This window comes from Neofelis nebulosa, chromosome 5 (genome assembly GCF_028018385.1).
Source record: "Neofelis nebulosa isolate mNeoNeb1 chromosome 5, mNeoNeb1.pri, whole genome shotgun sequence".
NCBI classification, from domain to species: domain Eukaryota; kingdom Metazoa; phylum Chordata; class Mammalia; order Carnivora; family Felidae; genus Neofelis; species Neofelis nebulosa.
In genome coordinates, this window is record NC_080786.1 from 16,105,585 (window position 1) to 16,117,830 (window position 12,246).

At 40.0% G+C, this 12,246-nt stretch overlaps 1 long non-coding RNA gene across 1 annotated transcript in view; it reads right to left on the reverse strand.

The window, feature by feature from the left end:
- Positions 1–3,965: 3,965 nt before the first annotated feature.
- Positions 3,966–12,246, reverse strand: part of LOC131511726 (uncharacterized) — an 87,905-nt gene continuing 79,624 nt past the window's right edge. Inside the window, exon 3 of the long non-coding RNA XR_009261693.1 lies at positions 3,966–4,084. This is a non-coding gene — a long non-coding RNA (uncharacterized LOC131511726). The remainder of the gene's footprint in view (positions 4,085–12,246) is intronic.

Below are 12,246 nucleotides of genomic sequence, written 5' to 3' on the forward strand. Positions count from 1 at the left end.
AAACAAACGTATTGTTTGTTTCAGCCAATACCTGGGGATGGTGCCTCTGTCTCCCAGTCTCTGTGGGAGGATGGAATCCTATTATGGATTATTGATGACTAGCAGGCAGCTGACCTAATCACATCTACACTGATTAACCCCCTCTGTACATTACCTCACTTCCCTGACTCTGCTGTGTCCCCCAGCTTGCCCCCCTCCCACCTTCTCATTCTTCCTATAAAATGCCCAGTCATGGCCGAATAAATAGAGGCTGAGTTCGGTTCATGGTGGATTCCCTCCCTACTGCAACAGTTGTTGCTAATTAAAATCCGTCCGTCCCCAATTATCTAGTCGATGGTTTTGTCTGTCGTTGATATGGATGTTGAGCAAGTCACATCATCTCCAGGAGCTCCATTTTCTTATCTGTCAAAAAGTTCGCCAGAGTAAGGCAAAGTAGCTGCCCTCTCCAATTTTTACACTCTAATTTCAGAAGAGATTTGTTTTCAGATTTCACTCCAAAGAACTGGTCACCATCTGAGTATTTTGAGGTTCACACCAGATTTGCACGTGTGTTTGTGTGTGCGTGTATGTGTACACATGTGTGTGTCTATTGCAAATTAACAAAGGAGCACCTTAAATCTCTACTAGTTTTCATATTCCCTTTTCTTTCTCTTCTTGATGATAGAAAGAGATAGACATAAACATAGAGAGACATACACACGTCTAAATACATACATAACACTAGTATGCTAGGTACTGGGGACGCAAAGATGGCTTCTATGCATAATAATAACCAATAGTTACTGGGCATCTCCTCATGTCAAGTACTGCTCTAAGCTCTTTATACTAGCACCTAGCACAGTGCCTAACACATAAGCCTTCAATAAATGTGCTGAATAAACCTTGAATATTTGAAATTCATCAAAATACCTTTCTCCCTTTGCATCTCCCCTATGAATTGTCAGCGAAGGTTTTTAATCACTGGGAGGAGTGGGTAAGAGCACAAATATCTATTCGCGGTCAGTTCTCTTTAATGTAGAATCAAACAATATAATAATACATTTCAAAACAATCTTACTTTGGTCTTCAGTATCAGCTTAAAAATCTGATTCCATTTAAAAATCTAGCAATTTTATGTGAGAGTAATTACACTTCCACTTGTGTTTTATTAATGATCAATTTATTTCTTAATTCTTAAAGAATTAAGATCTTAACAAGTCTTGTTTAGGAACAATTAATCCCATTTACTCACGTAGCTGAACAGATTTCCTTATATATCTCAAACTATGTTTATAGCTTACTATATCCTATTTTCTCAAACACTTCAAATTTCTGAAAGAAAAAACCTATGGCTTTAATAAGCAAAATATAAGCAGTTAAGAAATTTGAATAAATATAATATATCAAATTTATAAATGTAGTATAATAAGTTATTATCTTAAGTGTAAAAGAATCTTCTACATAGACAAAACATACCCAAAGCAGGACAATAATTATAAAGCTTTTAAACAAACCTACTGTGTAAATAGAATTGTTTTAAGTATTGATATTATATTCATCTCTCAATCATTGCCCTACTTAAGTTCAAGCCCTCCTAAGGTAAAGCATTTACTGAACAAACAAAGGGAGCATTATTACCACCCTTGAGCACTATCAAATGAGGTTATAAATTCAAGGTTATTGGCCAGTGATTTTTAGACAAAGACCCAAAAATCCAGCTGTTCTTTCCAGAAGACTATCATGTGAACCATAGTTCATTGATCTGAACTAATTATTGGAGAAATAGGACTTTTTCAGTCATTGCCTTTTTGAAAACATAGTTCATTTTATGTTTCCACATATTTTTTAAAGTAATAAATTTTGGGACACACCTGAGTGGCTCCGTTGGTTAAGAGTCCAACCCTTGATTTCAACTCAGGTCATGATCTCACACTTTGTGAGTTTGAGCCTCACATTGGGCTCTGCACTGATAGTGCAGGATCTTCTGTCCTTCCCTCTCTCTGTCCCTCCACTGTGTGCTCTCTCTCTCTCAAAATAAACTTAAAAAAAAATAAAGTAATAAATTTTAGAAGAGTATGATGCCTTTTTTCAGAAATTTTTGTTAACTAATTCAAGTTGATAATGTTGCGCGCGCACACACACACACACACACACACACACACACACACACGTTCCTGGTACCTTGAAAGAAGATTCATTTGTTACATCTTGTGAAACACTTTGCGCTTTGTGCCTTTGGGCTCATCACAGTACTAACTGTATTAATGACCAAAAGTTTAGAGATACGAATGGGTTCTTAAGGAATCATTGCATTTCCTCACACAGTTTTGTCTAAAGAGATGAGAGAGAGAGAGAGAGAGACAGGGGGAGAGAAGAAGGAGAAGGAGGACGAGGAGGACGAGGAGGACAAGGAGGAGGAAGGAAAAGTAAGAAACATCTCCCAGTAAGAAGTGACTTTGAAGTAGTTTTGCAAACTCAAACCCAGAGGTGTATGGGTCACCAGTTCATTTTGTTCCTCTCCATCTTCATATGCCCATGTTTCTATCTTGGGAGAACCATTATAACCAGGTGATGACCTAAAAGAAGACTGAGTATCTGGATGATCCTTAAAATCATCCCAGCATTTTCTTGGGTAATTGCTTCACTGTATGAAAGGGAAGAAAGAAGGCTTTAAGTAGAAATCATTTATCCAGTCACCCTCCTCCCAACCCTAAATTCTTATTATTGGAACCTTGTTACGAGAAAACCATTACCAAGACCATTCAGGTCTTATTAGAAGACTTTTCCTGTCTTGACTCCAAATCCTTGATATATCTTGTTCTTTTTTTCAAACAAAGGCAGTGAGAAAGGAAGAGCAGACATTCTGATCCTTTTTCTAACATAAGTAAAATGAAGCTAATGATGCCCCAATATGTAACTACATATTACTAAAAGTATCCTATGTTTAGCAAGTGATGGAACAGCAGTTAGGAAGAAAACTTACAGAAAAACTTTATTCCTCAGGGAAGCAAAAATAATATAAAAACAGGGAGGGGGACAAAACAGAAGAGACTCTTAACTATGGAGAACAAACAGAGGGTTACTGGAGGGGCTGTGGGAGGGAGAATGGGCTAAATGGGTAAGGGGCACTAAGGAATCTACTCCTGATGCTAACTAACTTGGATATAAATTATAAATAAATAAATAAATTAATTAAATAAATAAGAAAACCTTTATTCCTCTATTGCCCACTAGAAAATAAAACATTAAATGGTTTCTTATTCTCAAATTCTAGGTATACTTTGCCTTACCCCATGGTAAGGTATATCTGAAAAGCTGTGCATTAATCAACCATTAAAACCTAAATCATGAGTCATCAGAAACTTACTCGGTGATTCCCAATATTCTTTATCTTCATTTTGAAATATTAGTGATTTTAGCTTCAAGTCTCTGTCTTGTTCCACCTCTTAGTCAAATAACTAATGATCTATAAATAAAAATTGAAATGCAATACACTTAACCCTCTATTTATAGGAATATTTTTGTACTCAGAATCATTTTCAAAATGAACAATCAAAACCCAAATTCTCTGCTTCATAAAATTTCATGTTTACATAATGGGTTTTCTTCCAAGAATGTACACCTGTACAATTAAATAGAAATTGAAGTTACTTTGATGGACTATAATTCTATGATTTATATGGAACCTGGTACAAGGTTGGTGCCTAATAAATAACATCTCCTTTGTTCTATGTTTCTGTTTATTAACATATACTTACACTTTGTTTCCCATCTTTTCTAGACCAGGAACCCCTGCTGTGTCTTATACACTACAACTAAAGGCATATTGTTTGTCAAAAATATCTGCTACCTCAGAAAATCCTAGTGTTGGCACACTTTCCTTATATTGGTCATTGACTTCATCTCATTAAGTATTCCTGTGAAATGAAGCCCTTAACAGCTATGCCTCCATGGTTCTCCTTTCCTCCTCCTCCTCCTCCTCCTCCTCCTCCTTCTCCTCCTCCTTTTGTTCCCCTTCTTCCTCTTCCTCCTCCTCCTCCACCACCACCTCTTCTTCTTTTTCTCCTTCTCCTTCTTATTCTTCCTCCTCCTCCTCCTCTATCACCTATTAAATGTAATAAAGGCTTGAAAGGTCATTGCGGGAGGAAAGTATTTACAGCCTTTGTGCAAGGTGGAGAACAGGAAATCAACATTCATGATTCTGGCTACACAGAATTCTGTCCACTGCTTATTGTGGAAGCCATTCCACACCAGGCTTACTTTTCCTCAATGACTCTCAGTACTGTTATCTTTCCACCCTTTATTTGAGATGAACTGAGAAAGATTTGAAGGCATATGGCATATACTGTAATTTACTTAAAGAGAGTTTGGGGAATTAGTTACATATTGAGAAAAAGTCGAGTTGGGGAGGAGAAGTTTTTCTCTACCTCTCAAGATTCTTCCATCTGGTTTAAGAATTACATTGGCATGAAAGAGATCAATAGGGAGAAAAATAAAACAAAGTTTAATTATGCATGCATGGAGGTCCAATAATGAAATTCAGACCTAAAGAAATGGCCAAGGCAGGCAGTTTTGTTTTTTTTATAGAGAGATAATAAACTTGTTGAAGAATTGACAGGACAAAGAAAACTTATGTTCAGAAACTTCAATTAGGAAGGAATTCTAAAGAGAACTTGGGCTGGGATAGTAAATTCATAAAAGTAACAAGGGCTGTTTATATATCCTTCTCGGCTCTCAATTTCCTATCTCTAGTGATAAGAATGTCTTTTTACCTCCTGGTACAGGGAGGGTACCATTCACATGGGAGATTGATTTCCTGCTTTCTGGAGACAAAGGGCAGGGGGTCAGAGTAGTCTTTGCACTGGCTGTTTTTAAGTAATTTTTATTCAAAATAATAAATGTGCCAACCAAAGTGGCAATTTTGGGGTATGGCCCATCTTTGGCCCCTAAAGTAGCTTAAAGAAGCTTCCTTTCATAAAAGGAGATATGGGAAAATATACACACAGTGGAAAACGGCCAGGGGGAGAAAAAAAGCCAAATTATTTTTCTTGCTGTACATTCACTTTCTCCAGATTTCAAAGTGTGATTCTTCTGGATGATTCCAGCCATCTGTGTAGTATAAATAGATTAGCAGAAGATATGGACTTGGAATGTGATCTGTTGGAAATGGAAAAGCCCCTAGTTTTTAAATCTGACTGGGATTGGAAGCAGTTCAGGGTGCATCTGGACCACAGCCACAAGTTTATGGTCACCATGATCTGGGACATGGAAAGATATCATAAAAGAAGAAATAAATACATCACAAAAGTAAGGTAGGAAGGATGTCTTGTGTCATCAAGATCATCCTCCTGTCTTTAAGTCATTCCAGGTGGATGACTATTAACCCTGTCTCATGCCCATTTAATTCTCAATCCAGCTGGAAGAATCTTGAAGGGCGGGGGCAATTCCAGGAAAATAAAAGAAGAAGAAATATTTTATTTTGGTGAAAATAAGACATACCACTTTAAGAAAGATCAGGAAGCAAGTTACATAGGAAAGAACAAAAGGTGGCAGAAGACAGAGTATTTATTTTATCATGATCCAGTCCACAACCGTAAAAATATTTTCCCTACAGCACTGTTCACAAACTATTGTCCCAGGATCAGCAGTATCAGCATCAGCTGGGACTGCATTGGACACACAAACTCCTGGGCTCTTCCCAGACCTACTGAATCAGAAGTTCTGGAGCTGGGGCCCAGCAATCTGTGTTTTAACAAGTCCTCCAGGTGATTTTGATGCACAGTAAAGTCTGAGAACCAACGCTCTAAGCATTCAGTAAATGACCACTGAAATACAGAACTGTCACTTGAGACAAGTCCCTGCCTGCCTACAGACCGAACTCACATTAGATATACATCAGGGGTGGAAAGATCAGGGGTCTCAAATGCCTACAGCAGCTAAGGAGCTGCAGAGACCTGTGCAGGTTGCACTCAGAGGCCCTGCAAGACATGTAGCATAAATGAGGGTAGCAGGCTGAGCAAGGATGGTGAGAAAATGAAAAGAACATAGACCCCTCCATAGGACCTAGCCATTACTCAGCTCTGACTCCTTGTTGACATGAGGAAATGCAAGCCCAACATTGCCAGGTTTCCCAGTTTTTTTAATAAATTGGAAATCATCATTTGTATACATAACGAACACATTTTAAAATCTTGGCATCTAGTTCAATTTAAAATATATATATAATTGTTTGAGCAAAAGAAAACTGATCACTGGTCCAGATTCCACTGCAGAGGTTGGGCAATGGTGATAAGGGAAGAATGATGTGAGAAAAAGAGGCCAAAGTTGCTGAACTTGGCTCTTCCATTCCATTGTATGTTTCTAAAATTACATTTAAACAGGCAGCAATTATCTTTATACTGTGATTTTAAATACTCTCAAGCTATCAGTTCGCAACAAATCTCTCCACATCCATCTACCACAATGTCTGGAATGTTTTTTTATTAGAGATCATCTCTGTTCATTGAACTGTCCATACCTCAAGTATTTTTTTTTATCCTGAAAATACCTTAGAATGGTGGTCATGTAAACATGGCCTTCTGAGTCACATGATTTGGTTTCACATCCTAATGTTCTCATTTACTAACTATAACTTTGAACATGTTATAGAGGCCCTCTAAGCTTTATTTCTTTAGCTGAAGCTTAAAAATAAAACTCTGATAATCAGTGATACCTTATGGACCATTGTTCAGATTCAGCAAATGATATTTACTGTTCTTCTTGTTTCACTCATAAGCAACTTCCTGTGGAGAGTTTATTAAACTGCTTTCCTCCAAGGATTTGAGAGAAAGTTTAATGGTGAATGAAATATAGTTAACTTGAGAACAGAGCAACAGCTAGAGTAAAATGATTATACTTCCAGATGTTGTAGAAATTGCCTCGACACCCAGCAATTACAGGAGAATTTCTTGGTCTCTATGTCAAATCTGGGAGATGGCCTTGCCCCTGAAGTCTTCAGGGGTGTGGAACAGGTAGAGACATGTTATAGGTTCCCTGCCTGCAGACCATCATCAAATAATCCTCGTTGAAGGGCTTATCAGTCTTTAAGACTCCTTGATAGCAAATGACCAAAATATGTCTTATATCTTTTTTTTAATGTTTATTTATTTTTGAGAGAGTGATCGAGTTGCATGCTAGAGTGGGGAAAGGGCAGAGAGAGAGGGAGACAGAAGATCTGAAGCGGGCTCTATGCTAACAGTAGAGAGCCTGCCCAGTGTGGGGCTTGAACTCATGAACCATGAGATCATGACCTGAGCTGAAGTCGGACACTTAACTGACTGAACCACCCAGGTCCTCCTGTCCTACATCTTTTTACATTAGCCTTAAAAAATATCTTGAAAATATACCCATGCCTCTCGTCACACTTTATGTCTCCTCCCCTACTCTGCCACTCTGCTATGAATAACTGATAAGAGCAAAATTCATTGTGATATATTTTCAGTTGTTTCACATTTTTCTTTTCGTGGATTAATAATGAAGAACAAAAAAATTACCTGACCAGTGAAATGCATTATATAGTAAGCCTCTGTCCAGATTTTTGTTTTGAAAGTTGCAAGTTAGAACCCTTTGGCTATTTGAAATGGAATATAAATGGAAAGATGGAAATGTTGAAATTTTCTGGAGTCGTTTCACCTTTCTGTTCTTACTGTTGACATGGCCAAACAAGTCGACTATTTATTCTTTCAAATGAAACTAGTGATTTTTAACATATAGGAGTGGCATTGTGAAAAGATAAGCTAAAGCCAGCAAAACAAAGATACGCATACTAGAAATTACTTATGTTTGACATTGAGACGTCTGAATGCACAATCTACTGTCATAAAAGTACTGGTGGCCAGGCAGCCTGGGAAGGTTAGTCGGTTAAGTGTCAGACTCTTGATTTCGACTGAGATCATGATCTCACTGTTTGTGAGATCAAGCCCTGCATCTGGCTCCACACTGATAGTGCGGGAGCCCGCTTGGGATTCTTTCTTTCCCTCTCTTTCTCTCTCTCTGCTTCTACCCCACTTATGCTCCCTCTCTGTCTCTCTCTCTCTCAAAATAAATGAACTTAAAAAAAAGAAGTACTCGGGTCAATACAATGCATTAGAACTCTGTACGAGGCACAGTTTAGTATCAAAACTTTCTATACCATAGAATTTTGTGAAAGTGTTAATGATATCCAATGCTAAGCATTTAAGACACCTTTTTTTTTTCTGCTACCACATTAGGAACTGTTGACGGACAGTCCCTTTCAACTTTCTCCAACTCTTGGTAAATTCTTACTTTAATAACTCTTTTATCACAATGGAAGTTTGTAAGCAACATTATACTTTCACATGAGAAATCTAAGTAACTGAGGTGAGAATACTCAACTCTCGCTGACATTAGGTACACAACAAATTCACAGGTATAACCCAGTCGGTATTCTCTGGGGTCTAAATTAAGAGTTAGCAATCATCCAGAAACGTGATGCCAGGTTTTTGCCAATTTTCTAACATGTTTGGTGTCTTGACAGCCCTACTCTGGGTGGTGCACTTAATCAAGTAAAAGCGTTGCTTTGTCAGGGACATAAATGACACAGGCATTTCCATAGAGGGGCCTGTAAAGAGAGAAGGGAAAATCTAAAAGAAGTGTTCAGAGGAGGGGAGAAAGAGAGATGGAGAATATTTTTTTTGTCTCACATGTTTTTCCTATCACAACCCTCTGCATGGGGTCCAATAAACAAATACATAGTGTTCTTGAGCAAAATTAAGTTTTGCCTTCAAGCTGTTTAATCCTGTCCTGCTTGCTTATGAATAGTTACAGAGAATACCAATAAAATTGTTAATTCTCATGGTTGTGATTCTATAGATGTTTCAATAAAGAGAAACTAGGAAAAAAAGACAACCAAAGAAAAATATCAACACAGAGCCTCCAAGATTCAGCAGCGGACAAATAATTTAAATTATCTTCTGATAGAAAGAAGCACGTTTCCATGTGAAGGGTGAAGCCATCCCTGGTCTCAAAACAATGAGGCATAGAGAATGTCTCGAATTAGTCTATTAAATATCTGTTGAATACTATGTGCCTAGCATAGGGCTACAATGATAAAAATGAAAACTGAATTCTCTTCCTGCCCCTGAAAAGAGTTGACAATCTAACAAAGAAGTATCTACTATAAAAAACTCTCTAAGCATATTTTAGATATTTTTATTATTAAGTTTTTATTAAATGCTGAGGCAGCGCTGCATAGTGGCTTAGCCAGTCTGGCGTATCTGGGATGGTTTTCTGGAAGAGAAAATCTCTAATATAATTTGTGGGCAGCTGCAGGTCTGGATGGGTGGGTGTGAGAGCAGGGTGGGGAGGGGGTTGTATATATTAAACTCACTCACGGCATTTCATCTCACTTTCAGTAGCCTAGTGCATGTCACTGACATCTTTGGCCTGGAAAACTCAAACGACCCCCTGATGGTCTCCCCACATGCTCTCTTGCCCCATCTGATCCGTCCTGCATGCAGCAGTAGGGGTCATCTTGTCAAAGCACGCATTTTGCTACGTTGCCCCCCTGCATCAAACTCTTCAAAGGCATTTCCACTGTAGTTAGAGTAACATCAGAGCCCTTCTACACGGCCTGTAACACCTCGTGTGCCCCAGTCTTGCCTCCTTTTCCAGTGCGGTCTCCTCGTGGTCATCTGCTGCCCATCCCTCCCGTCTTTGCCTCAGAATCTTCTCCTCGAGAGGTCCCCTCTGGCTCTGGCTCGGCAGCTGACTTCCCATTTCCTTCGCCTCCATTGTCATCACGATCATTTTCCCATCTCAGCCTTTCCCTTCAGTGTTTTCCCAAGCACTTAATGCAGCTTGTCTAATTTTTAAATATTTTTTCCATTAAATTATAAATTATGACTAAGTTCCTGTTTAAGTTGGCCTCTTCCACCAGGACATTAGGCTGCAGTCACATCTGTTTTATCTCCACTGTTTCCCAGCACCTAGCAAATTCCTAGACAGTCAATAAGTGTTTGCTGAATGAGTGGAAGAGATAGCATATGTATGATAGCATGTGCATTAGTTATGTATTTCTGTGACACAAATGACTCCAAAATTTAATGGTTTAAAAAAACAAGCATACATTATCTCACAGTTACTGGAGGATCAGGAATCTGGGTACATCCTAACCAGGTCCTCTGGCTTGGATCTCCTACAAATCTCTAATCAACATGTCAGCAGAGACCACAGTCGGTCAAGGTTCTGCTCAGGGAGGAGAACCTTCCAAGTATGTTCATGTCACTGTCAGCAGGATTTAGGCCTCTCCTGAGAGCTCCTCGTAACACAGCACTTTGCTTTCCCTAGGATGAAGGCTCATAGAAAGAAAGAAAACAAGAGACTGTGGGCAAGACAGAGGTCACAGTCTCTTATAACCTAAGCTCTATAGTGATATCCCTTCGCTCTGGCTGCATTCCATTTATTAGGAGGGAGCCGCCAGACCTCTGGACCAGCATCCTCCGGACAGACTCTCAGGCCCCGCCCTACCTCCACTGAATATGACTCTGCCGCAGAACAGCATTCCCAGGGCATGTCTCTGCACACCAAAGTTGGAGAGACTGTCTTACATGATAGAAACAGGCAATCAAGCACAGAACTGACTCTGGAGTCTGCCTTTTAACTGTTCTACAGTCTGTGTCTCCAGCGTTGCAGTGCATAGGGTAACAAATGATTTTTTGAATTTGTAGAATCCATAAATTAGAGCAGAATTGGGGTTATTCCTCTGATAATCATAATCTCTCACATTGGTATTCTAAAATACCTTTTGTTGGGGGAAAAGGTTGTGGTTACAATCAGCATACTGGAATTGTGTAGAGTGTGAGTATAGACGTCAGCCTTCAGGTGAGCTACCGGGGGAAAAGCACTGAGAATGTAGCCCTAGAATATATATACTGTATATCTGACCTCAAGTGGCCTCCACATTGCATTGGATTAACACGAATAGGCTTATCAATATGCATCACTTCCATTATATGCCAATAAAATGGACCTGAGTTGGAAGAAGTCCTAGGAGTGGGATGCTGAGGCCCCACCAGTATTTCTTTTCTGCTGTCTCCCCGAAGCTGTGAAATCCAGCAGCAGTAAGTACAACCACAACAGAAAACCTGGCCATATTAAAAAATAATAATAATTTGCAGTAGTCCATTTCCTCTGAAACTCTGGGGCATAACACCTAAGTATCCTCTGAAACCCAAATCAGAGCTGACTGCCAGGCAATGACTCATTGTCATACCAAGGAGTCTCAGGAAATCCTGAACACCTGCTCTGCAAAGAACACCTATCTGAAAAAAGCTGCCAGGAGGATTGCTTTCGGTGTAGATTTTCATGTTAATGTGGATTTCCTGGTGGCAATTCCAGCCACCTTTGCCATAGTTGAGTGGAGTCAGAACCAGATTTCTGCCTAAGAGAGAGGCAGTTGCCTATGAGTTGGCTGGCGGCCTAGCATGGGTACTCTGCCCCTCAAGAGTGGCCCCCACTTGGTAGTGACAAATGTAACTGTCACAGTGTGCCAGTCACAATTGTGGACCCAATAAACAATGCCTCTCAGCCTTCGCTCTTGCGCAATACCCTCCCTTTGAATCTGGGCTGGGCCCGTTGACTTGCTTTAATCAACAGAAGGCAGTAGAAATGAAGCTCTGGGGGCGCCTGGGTGGCTCAGTCGGTTAAGCGTCCTACTTCAGCTCAGGTCACGATCTCGCGGTCCGTGAGTTCGAGCCCCGCGTCGGGCTCTGGGCTGATGGCTCAGAGCCTGGAGCCTGCTTCCGATTCTGTGTCTCCCTCTCTCTCTGCCCCTCCCCCGTTCATGCTCTCTCTCTGTCTCAAAAATAAATAAAAAACCTTAAAAAAAAAATTAAAAAAAAAAAAAAAAAAAAGAAAGAAATGAAGCTCTGGAATTCGGGGTCTAGGGCTTAAGAATGCCGGGCAGTGAGAACTACAAACTTCTGAGCACTTAGCGGGCCCATCCAGACCCCTGCACTGTAAGACGTGCTCAAATGATAACATGGCTTCTCGCAGCATAAAGTCATAAAAATGCCAACCTGAGGGGTGCCTGGGTGGCTCGATAGGTTAAGCAGCAACTCATGATTCCAGCTCAGGTCATGACCTCACTCTTCGTGGGTTTGAGCTCTGCATCGGGCTCCGTGCTGATAGCACAGAGGCTGCTTGGGATCCTCTTTCCCCCCTCTCCATCCGCCCCTCCCCTGCTTGTGTACTTTCTCAAAATAGATA